Source organism: Priapulus caudatus, unplaced genomic scaffold (genome assembly GCF_000485595.1).
Source record: "Priapulus caudatus unplaced genomic scaffold, Priapulus_caudatus-5.0.1 Scaffold3, whole genome shotgun sequence".
NCBI lineage: Eukaryota > Metazoa > Priapulida > Priapulimorpha > Priapulimorphida > Priapulidae > Priapulus > Priapulus caudatus.
Genome location: NW_014577064.1, coordinates 1,235,854 through 1,246,938, shown reverse-complemented (window position 1 = coordinate 1,246,938; position 11,085 = coordinate 1,235,854).

Genomic DNA, 11,085 nt, shown 5'->3' with positions numbered 1-11,085 from the left:
ATTTGTCCTATTCTTTTTCTTGATGTTGTTTTCGTCGTATTTCGTGCGTAACCGTTCGTCAGTATTAGCCGTTGTTGCAGTGGTGAGTCGGGCCACGGTGGCAGCAATCGCACGTCTTAAATGCGGGTTAATTGGGAGTGAGATATTAGTCGCACCGGCGCGCAGCACGCTAATGTACGCACATACACAAGCGCCCGGCCATAAACATGCGCGCTTTGATACGACAGAGATGGAGTGGCGAGCTCACTCAACCGCTTAATTATACTGCACAACAGTAAAAGAATGCCTTATACTACTGCTAATGGGCGCCTTCTCCGTTGATATGGCTTCTCTGCATATAGAGATTATCTCAGGTGGCATGGAACCCGTGCGCATGCGGGAGGGGCACCTTTGATTAGAGGGTGTGCCGCCGACGCTTTTAACGGTCGGTGAAATCACTGGAACCGAGGCACATCTTTGTAAGGCGACCCGAGGACGCGGTTAGCGTCGAGTATTTGGCATATCTCTAGAGCGCAGAAATAGATAATGGCAGGCTCTCTCTGTCAGCCGTTGCCAACCATGCAGCCTGCGGGTGCTAATTATGTCACTATAGTCATGGCTAATGTTATAAATAAATATCTCTGAATTAGCTCGAAGTATTAGTGCCTGCGGGGTGTATATATTTAATTTAAAATTAGGACCACGTCTATATTGCGAAGACCACGCACAAGCAGGCGCGAGCGACAGCGGAGAAAACTGACAATAAAATTCCATTTCCCCGCAGAACCAGGGTTTGCTGTTGCCAAGAAAGCTAGACCAACAGCAATTACTGCAAGATTGCGCTATAAATCTATGAGTGGTCGATGCACATTGATGCCAACTAACTCTCCTGACACGAGTAGCCGTTTAATGCGGTTATGCGTAAATAATTATTTAAAGGCCTATTTGTGCTAATTCCTGTGAGATGCAGATTCTCATTTGCGCACTGGGGAACGTGCTGGCTATTATGCGGTCCTCCCAAAAGTAATTTCCGTATCGTTAAAGTTTGATGATGTGGAATGCGATGTTGATTATAGGTGATGTATCGTAATTTGACTTGCTCGTTGTAGGCTGCTGCTAGTCTACATGCCTATCCCGCTGGTATATATATATATATAATATACCGACGGAACCAGCAAAAATACGGTGGTATCTAGATAATACATTTTTAATTTCATATAAATTCGCTCTCTCAAAATTTATTGCGGCTGATTGCGTCCAGGCTTGCTTTCGCTGTTGTCGGGTTTCCAACGAGAATACAGATGATTCGCAGATGGGAATATAGTTTTTCAGTGGCTACAGATAGTTTGTTGGCGGACAGACAACAATTATGTCATCAATTTGTTAGGAATGCGTCGAGTATAGGCCCCCCAACGAATGAAAATGGGAAATGAAACGGACACAACCTAAATAGCATCCATCAAAGTATATATGGCCATATAGCCTCACTCTCACGGCGCTCTCGCACGCAGTATCTACAGTTCTGCAGATTTAAAAACAACTCAGTTCAAATTGTGGATTGACATATTGCCGGTTCGCGAGGTGTGACGGCAATGCCACCGCTCATAGGAAGGCATTCGATGTGAATTTGTGAATTGGAAGGCCCATGTGGGGTGGCGCGGAGAAACGGCGAAGCGCGACTAAAGCATAATAATTATTGACACACAGACGGACCCGAAATCTAGATCCCGCATTCATCTCTCGTATTAATCGCGTCATGTGCGCATGAACGTGCGTGCATAGAGACGCTAGTGAACAAGAGACGCTAGACATAGAGAGCATAGAGACGCTCGTGATGTTCAACTAATGATAAATGACAGATCATTTTGCCACACACGCACGCACACACACACATATATATAATATATAATATATATATATATATACATATATATATATATATATACTACGTGCACTAACCACCAAAATCATGCACAGCAACAATTAAACATTATACCAAAAAAACATAAAACAAACAACTTTTTCATTTCCATTAATAATTATTTAACTCTATACCTAAACAACAACATTTCTAAGTTCTAGTTCTATAGTAACACTATAGTCATTACTGTATATGCTGTGATTACACACACCCAGTTTCAGCTAGCGCATAAACTGTTTGTTTTTGAACTAATACGCGCAGAATGTATGGGAACCCCGATTACGTGCGGTACTAATGTTTGCGGGTTTGTTGAATTGAACATAATAAATCCTAGGTATGGATTAAGGTCAACGAACGTTGGATTTCGAATAATTTAGCCATACACACTGCTTTGTTTTTATTCACTCCTATAATATATATATATAATATATATATATATATATTAGAAAGCATGTGTGTGTGTGCGATGCCCATGTTACAGGGAGAAGCTAGAACACTTGCCCACGTTTCTTACGCGTGTGATGAGGCCGCGTCACACTTTATACCTTTACACGTCGGCCGCCACTCTTCACAGATTCGATGCGACGTTTGCCTCGCTAATATACGAGGGTTCTTACGGCGATAATCTGCTTATAACCTGCTTGTGATCTCACGCAGAGTCGTATGTCTGCATTAAGTCCATCAATCCGTCCTTCTCGACATCTTACCTCGCGCATCAGGCGCTTTGCTGTAAGCGCCCTTGCTACCGCGCTGGCGATGTAATCCGATTATTGTCGCCTTAATTCTCATCCCGCACGCTCTCGCGTACGTAGAGGAACACGTAAAGTGGCCTTCACCTATCATATAAGAATCGCGTCCTCTACTATCTCTCTCACGTTACATTAATACAGGCGAGAGTCACCGGAATTCGATATTCGTGTGATATTTAATGAGAAATCGACAAAGTTCTCGACTTTTTTCGTCGTTGAGAAGCGAGCATGCATGACGCTCGATCGCGTAACTGATCGTCAGACTAAATCATTCATATCGTCGATGGCAAAATCAATCGCCGAGCCGACATCAGAACTCGTGCAGCGTCGGACTTGTACAAAAAACGAGAAGTAATGAAATCGAAAGTAAAATGTAATTTGGTTTCGTAAATGTCACAGCGGCGGAGTGTTTCGCAGCGCCTAATGTGCTTGATCGTGACGTCACTCAGGGTCGCTCGCTCCACTTGGTGCGCGCTCTGTCGTTTCCGACACGACCGCGGTGGAATTTTTTGCATTGATCAATTTAATATCGTGATGGACGGCCATTGAGATGTGTACCTTCAAAATATTTGCGCGTCCGCGATGACAACGGCGAACAAGGGCGGTTCAGCCGTAATCATGTCGTACCTTGACCAATATTGGCGCTAGCAGTTTGGACAACACGTCGTCCAATATCACAGATTGCGTAGACACTTGACAATGCCACGTAGGGAGTGACTAGATTAGATGGAGGGGAAACAAGAATATAGAGAGCTTGAGAGTATAACATAGACACATAAAGAGAGCGCGTGAGAGAGGAGGGAAAGAGCAAGAGCGAGAGATAGGGGGAGAAAAAGAGGAAGAGTGAGACATACGGAGACAAAAAGAAAAAGAGAGTGAGGGGGAGAGCGCGAGTTGTATTGCCCGTAGCTTGGCAGGCACAATTGTATGAAAGGAACATGTTTCACGGTAGATAGATTGAGTTGCATTTACACAGGGTCACGTGTCTACCTTACGGATAAAGACTTTTGCAAAAATACGTAACATGAAAACATAATTATAACCACTTAATTTATAACGGTAGATACGTTTTCACTACGGCGTTTGCACGAACATTGGCGGTTTTTGTTAATATCATCCGATTCACGCGATACCTTATTGGTTTTAAACTTACATGATTTTCGAATCTAATTCCGACGAAGAAATATTGCCCAAAGTACATAGATTGAGGTTTATTTACACACTAACACGGCATCACGTGTCTAAATTCGTGCTAGAGGTTTATACTTTAAGAACGAAACACGAAAATACAAAAAAAAACACTTATTCTTACGGTAGATACTTTTTCCATATTTTTATTTTTCACGTTTGTGTATTTTGCCTGTGCTAGTTGAGCTAGCAAAGTGCAAGTAGCTGTGTTTGTGGTGCGTCGCTGGGTAACGAACGATATGAAAGGGGATTAAAATGTTATCATAATTTGTACATTTTATCATATCAATTGATCGCAAGCGTGAGATTGGCTTATTCCCCGAAACGAACAGACGATTGCATCGCGTTTTATTAAATGTGTTTTGTAAGCGCCAGTAAAATGTAATCTCTCGATGTTATCGCCATGAGAGACTCACCCGCGCCGAAAATATTCACTAAATTATTTGGCATGCGCAGCGGTCGTGTCGGGGTATCATGGCGCTGCGAGCGTTGATGATGCATTGCGAAGGTTCGTGCGCAAAATGTGTATCGTAGAGGCACTGCCGCAATAACCGCAGAAATATTACACATGATAGAATCTTATCATTTGTAAATATTCATCTGATATAGACCATCTAGTGCATTGCCATGCATGTCAACAACAGACCCTAGCTGCTATAATGAATCCCTACCGCCGGTGCGTAACCGCAGGAGCACGTCCAAGGGGCAGACGCGCGTGCGCAACAACGCGTCTCTGTCTTGCTCTTATCGTGTCGGTGCTTCGCCCATCATGGCGCGACTTTTAAGCAGCGGCTTACTCTACGCGCTCTTGCAATGTCCACATTAGGCTTTATGGCTCATAGTAGTGATATACGACAGCGCTAGCAGCACGCCACGCGAGCGGTGAGCGGGAGAAATACACAGCCGGGGAATATTATCGAAAAGATGAAAAAAGTGGATGCAGCGAGGCGGGGACGCTGTAGTCGTATATCAACCGACATCTTGTCTCTTGACGGGTTGTAACGCTAAGTACGTCACTGCCGAGTCACCTTGATAGGCAAGACAGCGGGTGGGGGGGGGGGGGGGGGGTGAAAGATGGAGCAGAAATCGTGAAAACCTGTGATAGACTGGAAAACTCGATGAGATTGCGAAGTGAAGTTGTCTGCGGATGCGCCTAGCTAAGCGAAAGCGTAAACGTTGTCTAATAGAGAACTTGCGAACTATTTTCTCTGTATTTTTATACTCTGCCCGTTAGGTTCTTCTCATTAATATTTAATTGCGAAGATCGCTGGCGAAGAAAGTCGTTCGACTAATTGGATTAAACTTTTCGTACTTACGCGTGGCTTAGCTACCCGACGTTATATAAAGACTACGTGCTCCTTGTAGCGTGATGGTTGATGTTGCTGGTCGTTACTTTCCTACACTGTTCTCGTAGGGTTACGCAAGCGGAAATTAGCGTGTCCGCGCGCGAGCATGCGCAGTTATTACGGTATAGTATAGAAAAGTTAGTTAGTCAGTTATTTATTTAGTTATTTAGTTAATTAATCAGTCAGTCGGTCGGTCGGTCGGTCGGTCGGTCGGTTGGTCGGTCGGTCGGTCGGATTATTTTATAGATTCTTATAAATGGCGTGTTGACATGCATAGTTAACAGGGGATTACATTATAGAATTAGGTGAGTTTTACGAGTATTATTAATATAATTGTCGTTAATAAATGCTAATTTTAGCTTATTAGTAAGGGTTATTCACATAATTACTATCATTATTACATAGACATTACGTATACCCTCTCTAGCAACGGCACCGGCAAAATTGCCCTGGTTGGAACAAATTTCCGTAGCGTCGTGGTCTCACCTATTACCTCGCAAGCTCTGATTGATGTTCACCGATACATCAACTCCTGCATGCGGTGGTAGGGCTTGTCGTTGCCGTGCATGCTGCGGCTTCAACCCCCCCGGTGAGAAAGATTGCATGCCGCGCGTTCATTTTGTTTCAATTTCACCTCGCTAACGCGGTTATCCCTCGTTAATTACGCAGCTAATGTTGAACGCGTTCGCCCTGTATGACGGGGGCACTAACAATGTTTAGCGGTCACTAGGTTTCTGGTCTATTCCCTGCTGATTATCAAGCGTGTCTTATATTAAGGAGCCTAGTCGTTTATAATCTATAACATGCTTCGTAAGCCGTTATAGGTCACTATTTTTCTACCTGTTTTTAGTTTAGTCCACGTTTACCACGATTTGACGCGAATTTTACAGTTGAGGCATGTCATTTTAACATGCTTTGAGCATCGTATGTCGAAAGGTGATACGCATTGTAGGAGCTTGTTCGTCCATGTAACGAATCCAATTGGTTTGTGGAAAACACGTGAGACAACATGAACAATTTTTACGTGGCGTTGGTTATGCTTTGGTCCTCGTAATTATTATGGATAAATCGCATTCATGGGAAACACATACACCTGCGTGTAAGCTAGCGCACACGACACGCACTGCCCCCGTGCGTCGCGAGAAAACGCGTAGCAAGTGTATCATTATTCATCACTTGGTGAAGTTGAGAATGTCAAACAGCCATAGCAATACATAAACAAAGTTTGTTGATCGTATTCGACTTTGTTGGCAATGTATTACATACTTGCAGAACAGATAGCAGTGCAGTTCTGACATGGATTTTTGAATAATACATGTAACCACTGGAAGAACAGGTTGAGATCTTAGACGTGGCAATCGGTCAGCGCAATAACAGCGGTCGGTACTCGCTCCAGCGTGCAACAAGTTCCCGCCTGAGCCAGCCATGCGAAATGGAACATCAATTCCAGAAATGCTTGACGTCTCGTCTGCTGCCGCGGCGGCACATTGGCGCAAAATTGTTTCTGGCGAACGGCAGCGGGTGCTAGAGAGGGACCGAGAGAGGGGTGGGGAGGGAGGGAAGAGGAGCGAGAGGCGCGAATGAGACACAGCGTGAGAGAGTGATAGAAAAGGAGATAGCGGGAGAAAAAAAGAACAACCGGACAACGCCAACCGTCAACTCATAAAACGTCGTTGTGGGTGTCGCACACGTCTGCTGTGATTTGTTTGAAGACCGGAAAGAAAGTGTTGACCCATACGTTAGTGCACGTATACACGTGTAGCATGCACACCGATCTGAGTGGCGCCAGGCATTGACGGCGTAGGGTGTGGACTGTCGTCCCAGCCGAGTGTTAGCTCACACGTATACTAGACGTAGTAGCCTCACACAGTGAAACGCTACCGGATTATCCCGCATGAATATCAACCGATCTCATTTTTATAGAACTGATGGAGACGGAGAAAGGTTTCCATTGTCCTTTTCGCTATTGAGCATCGATGACTAGCGGTGCGGAAAAAGGTCGATGTTGCTTAACCGCACTCGCGCAGTATATAGCTATACCGCGTTCGTAAATTAATTATGATAGCGCGCTGCGGTCGTAATGTCACGAGACGAAAGATATAATTACCCGCCATAATTAGCGCGCTTTAATGACTCGCCATCAAAATAGAGCTGCGTGCGAATTAGGGCATAAACGACAGCGTAACGCTTCATGGCAGCTAGGCTCGCACGCGGTTTTAATAAACTGTCAGCTCGTCGCCAGGCGGCGCTTTCGCTTCAGTAAAATCATCAGCTGAAACGGGAAATCCTCGGGGAGAAGATGAGGGTGGATGGCGAACAATGAACAGCCATCGGGGCAGGAGTCAGAGAATCCTCGCGTGGTTCGCTATTTAAAATGTTATCTCACAAATAAATCGATAAATTATTACATGTAGATATATTAGGTGTCGTCTTTTTATCGAACATATCAGTAATTATTCCAGTATAAAAATTACTACGCGTTTGTGTTGTTATAAGCTATAAAACAGCAAACTTGCACCTGCATTCCTATGATTCGAGAAAATGAAATATGAAAATAATGTCCAAAAATAACTGCACCTGTTCACGTGGCGTGAATGGTTCGAGACTGGTACCATATCTCGACACGTAGACAAAGGTAACAAAAGCCGATGGAATCTCGCGAGACGCGACAATCACCTGCTAATGATGTTTACATGTGTACGCAATTCTACTTTGAAACGGTGAACGGTGCACATGTTTATGAAATAATGAGTATTCAAAAACACGTTAGCTTCACTATGTACACTTCCTGTTACGCAAGAATCACCGGTTAGTAGCAGAAAGGGTAAGAAACTATAAGGACGGTTTGAAAAACGAATAAATAAAAATTCACAATAAACAGTAAAATATTAAAACGGCGTACAACGGAGCATTCGAACTTTCGTACAGGGCTTCGTACAAGTCATTATCTCGTGATAGGGCGATGGTGCGTGCGCATGTGGGTGCATATGCGAGCACACGTAGGTACGCGTGCTTATGCACCTAAATGCACGTACATTTGCGCGCGTAAGAGTGCGCGTGCGCGTGTGTGCGTGCGTGTGCGCGCGTAAGAGTGCGCGTGTGTGTGCGTGCGTGTGCGCGCATGCGTGCACGCGACGAGGCTGTGCGCGCGCACATGATACACGCAGACACCAGTTCCATGGGTTATATAAGCGCTCACCATTAAATGCCAACGCGACAAATAGCTATTAGATTTGCGGACAAGCGCCTGCGACACAGTCGATCAATTATTCTGCATCGGGGAGGGCGAGGCTGCACTTGAGGCGACGCCGTAATGAGAAAGCGTTTCGTATCGCTTACAATCACTTTACAGGTCGACTGTTACTGCTAAGCTTTATAGCTGCTCGACCATGGCGCGAGCAGATCCGATGTCATGCATTTATTACAACTGACAGCAATTATCCAGCACGTAGACGCAGATTGCATTCTAAGACTAAAGATGGCGTTGGCGCTCGGCTCTTGATGTCTGAATAAATGCAGCCCTGTTCGTTACGCGTCTCTGCGCTAAAACGCATCATCACAATCTTTTGGTTTCTACTTCAGCCTTAAATATTTCTTTTGTTGCTATAGATTAAGTTGTAAACAGGCGACTTGCAAGTGACCGCAAAATAATACTGTGCTAGCGCTTTTACTCTGTTTAATTTAGAGTGGACAAGCGTCCATAAGATCGCAAATTATTCCAACATGGTGTTATTGAGCCGATAAAATAGTATTATCCCGGTATATCTCATTTACTGTGATAGTAGATAAATCTCTGGTTTGTAATATTATATATATATATATATATATATATTAAAAACGTTATTCTGTCGCAAAATTGTAAATGTATGTTGTTACGAAAATTTTACAGCTGAAATAAACACAAACAACGTGGATTTTGCTAACGTAAGAAGACAGAAGCTCTTAAAATATGGGAATGTACATAGGTGATATATATTCCCAAATTACAGCCTATAATTAGCACCGATGTATTTTTCTATATTTATATTATATAAACTGGTATCAAACGTGTGGCTGTCCAAATATGTGCGCCTTGTGTGTTGTTTTTGTCGCTCTGAAGCTATAGCTGATCATTTGCGCCATTGCTGTCCGCCCCACGAATCAAACACGGGCACATACGCGTAAGATTGTTTCCTGTCATGTGACCATGTAACCGAGATCTCGTTAACTAGCTATTTGTTCCGCCTACATGGATCACTAACGCGCTGTTGCACAGACATAGATAAATAGACATGGACAGACAGAAGAACATAAACAAACAGACATATTGATGGCAGTAATTTCGAGGAACATATTGGCGTCTTGCCTCCTCACGTGTATAAACAGCTATTGCGACCATTTTACGGCTACTGCCGGTCATTGGAAGACAACTGTGATAATATCAGAAGTAGATAATAGGGAACTATGGATTCGTTTTGCTGCCAACAGAATGGAGAATCGTGTCGTACGTTTTAGTCTGTATCTCCGGATTGCGGGTGTATACGAGGAAACGATTTCGCACGATGTTAGACGAATGTACTGTGTACGATTTGAGCTCAAGGATGGATGAGTTACGCGTAGTAAATCGTAGGTATTCTAAGCTAGTAAATGACGAATTTCCCATGTTTATTAAAGTCACACTCCTCATTTACTAGCCTTAGAATACCTACGATTTACTACACGTAACTCAACCAACTTGAGCTCAAATTGTACACAGTACATTCGCTTAGCATCGTGCAAAATCGTTTCCTCGTATACACCCACAATCCGGAGATACAGACTGAAACGTACGACACGATTCTCTATTCTGTTGGAAGCAAAACGAATCCATAACCCGTCTAACTTAAAACAATAGGCAGCTACTAACGACTCTTGCGCACTCTTGTGCCCTCGGCGATGCGGTGAGGCTCGCTGGGAGATTGGAGCTGGAGCTGCTGCTGATTGCGGTGGGTGTGCGTGCGTGGGGAGCATACCAGCTGTAAATAGGTCAAAGATTAGCTCGCCGAGTATTGCGTCGATGTCCAATCTTCCAGCAAGCCACACCGCATCGCCGAGGGCACAAGAGTGCGCAAGAGTCGTTAGTAGCTGCCTATTGTTTCAAATTAGGCGGGCGAATTTCCCTTGTTTATTGAAGTCACACTCCTTCCCTATTATCTACTTCTGATGTATATGTGCATGCGTAGTCTCTAAAATGCGCCACACTTTTCCTACACATTCTAGTTATATTTATTTATCACCGACACTCTATGGCTCGCGAGCCATTTCGACGATGGTTACTAGTTGTTCTCTGTGCATTGTAAGTCGCACGACATAATTACTGGCGCTGACAGACGATTTTAGCTTACACGGAACTATTTTCGCTGCTAAGTATCGCTTAAGCACCACCACTCATCGTTATTCATTATCATAAAACCTGGTAAAACTTGTAAACCTGTCCGACACGGCTTGTAAACCCGTCTCAGAGATGTTCACTACCCGATGTCGCTTGTACATCATTCACCTAAATTGGGCCTACACGCTAGTCTTGCCTGGTCTACGTGCCGTGACAACACCGTTTGTAGCGTGAAGGTTGCAATCTCACCGCGCCACTTACCTGTGTCTCATCACAGCAATAGCTAATAATACGTACATGCATTATTAGCTCTTGATAACATTGTTGTGAGATAGCTTATGAACAACAAAACCCGAAAATTGAAACATTCACGAAATTATCTGTGTTTATCTATCGAACGTATCGTTTGTGTCTCTAATATTCTCTCTCTCTCTCTCTCTCTCGCGCGCTCTCTCTCTTTCTTTCTTTCTTTCTTTCTGTCTCGCTCTCTATCTATTTATCTATCTATCTATCTATCTATCTATCTATCTATCTATCTATCTATCTATCTAT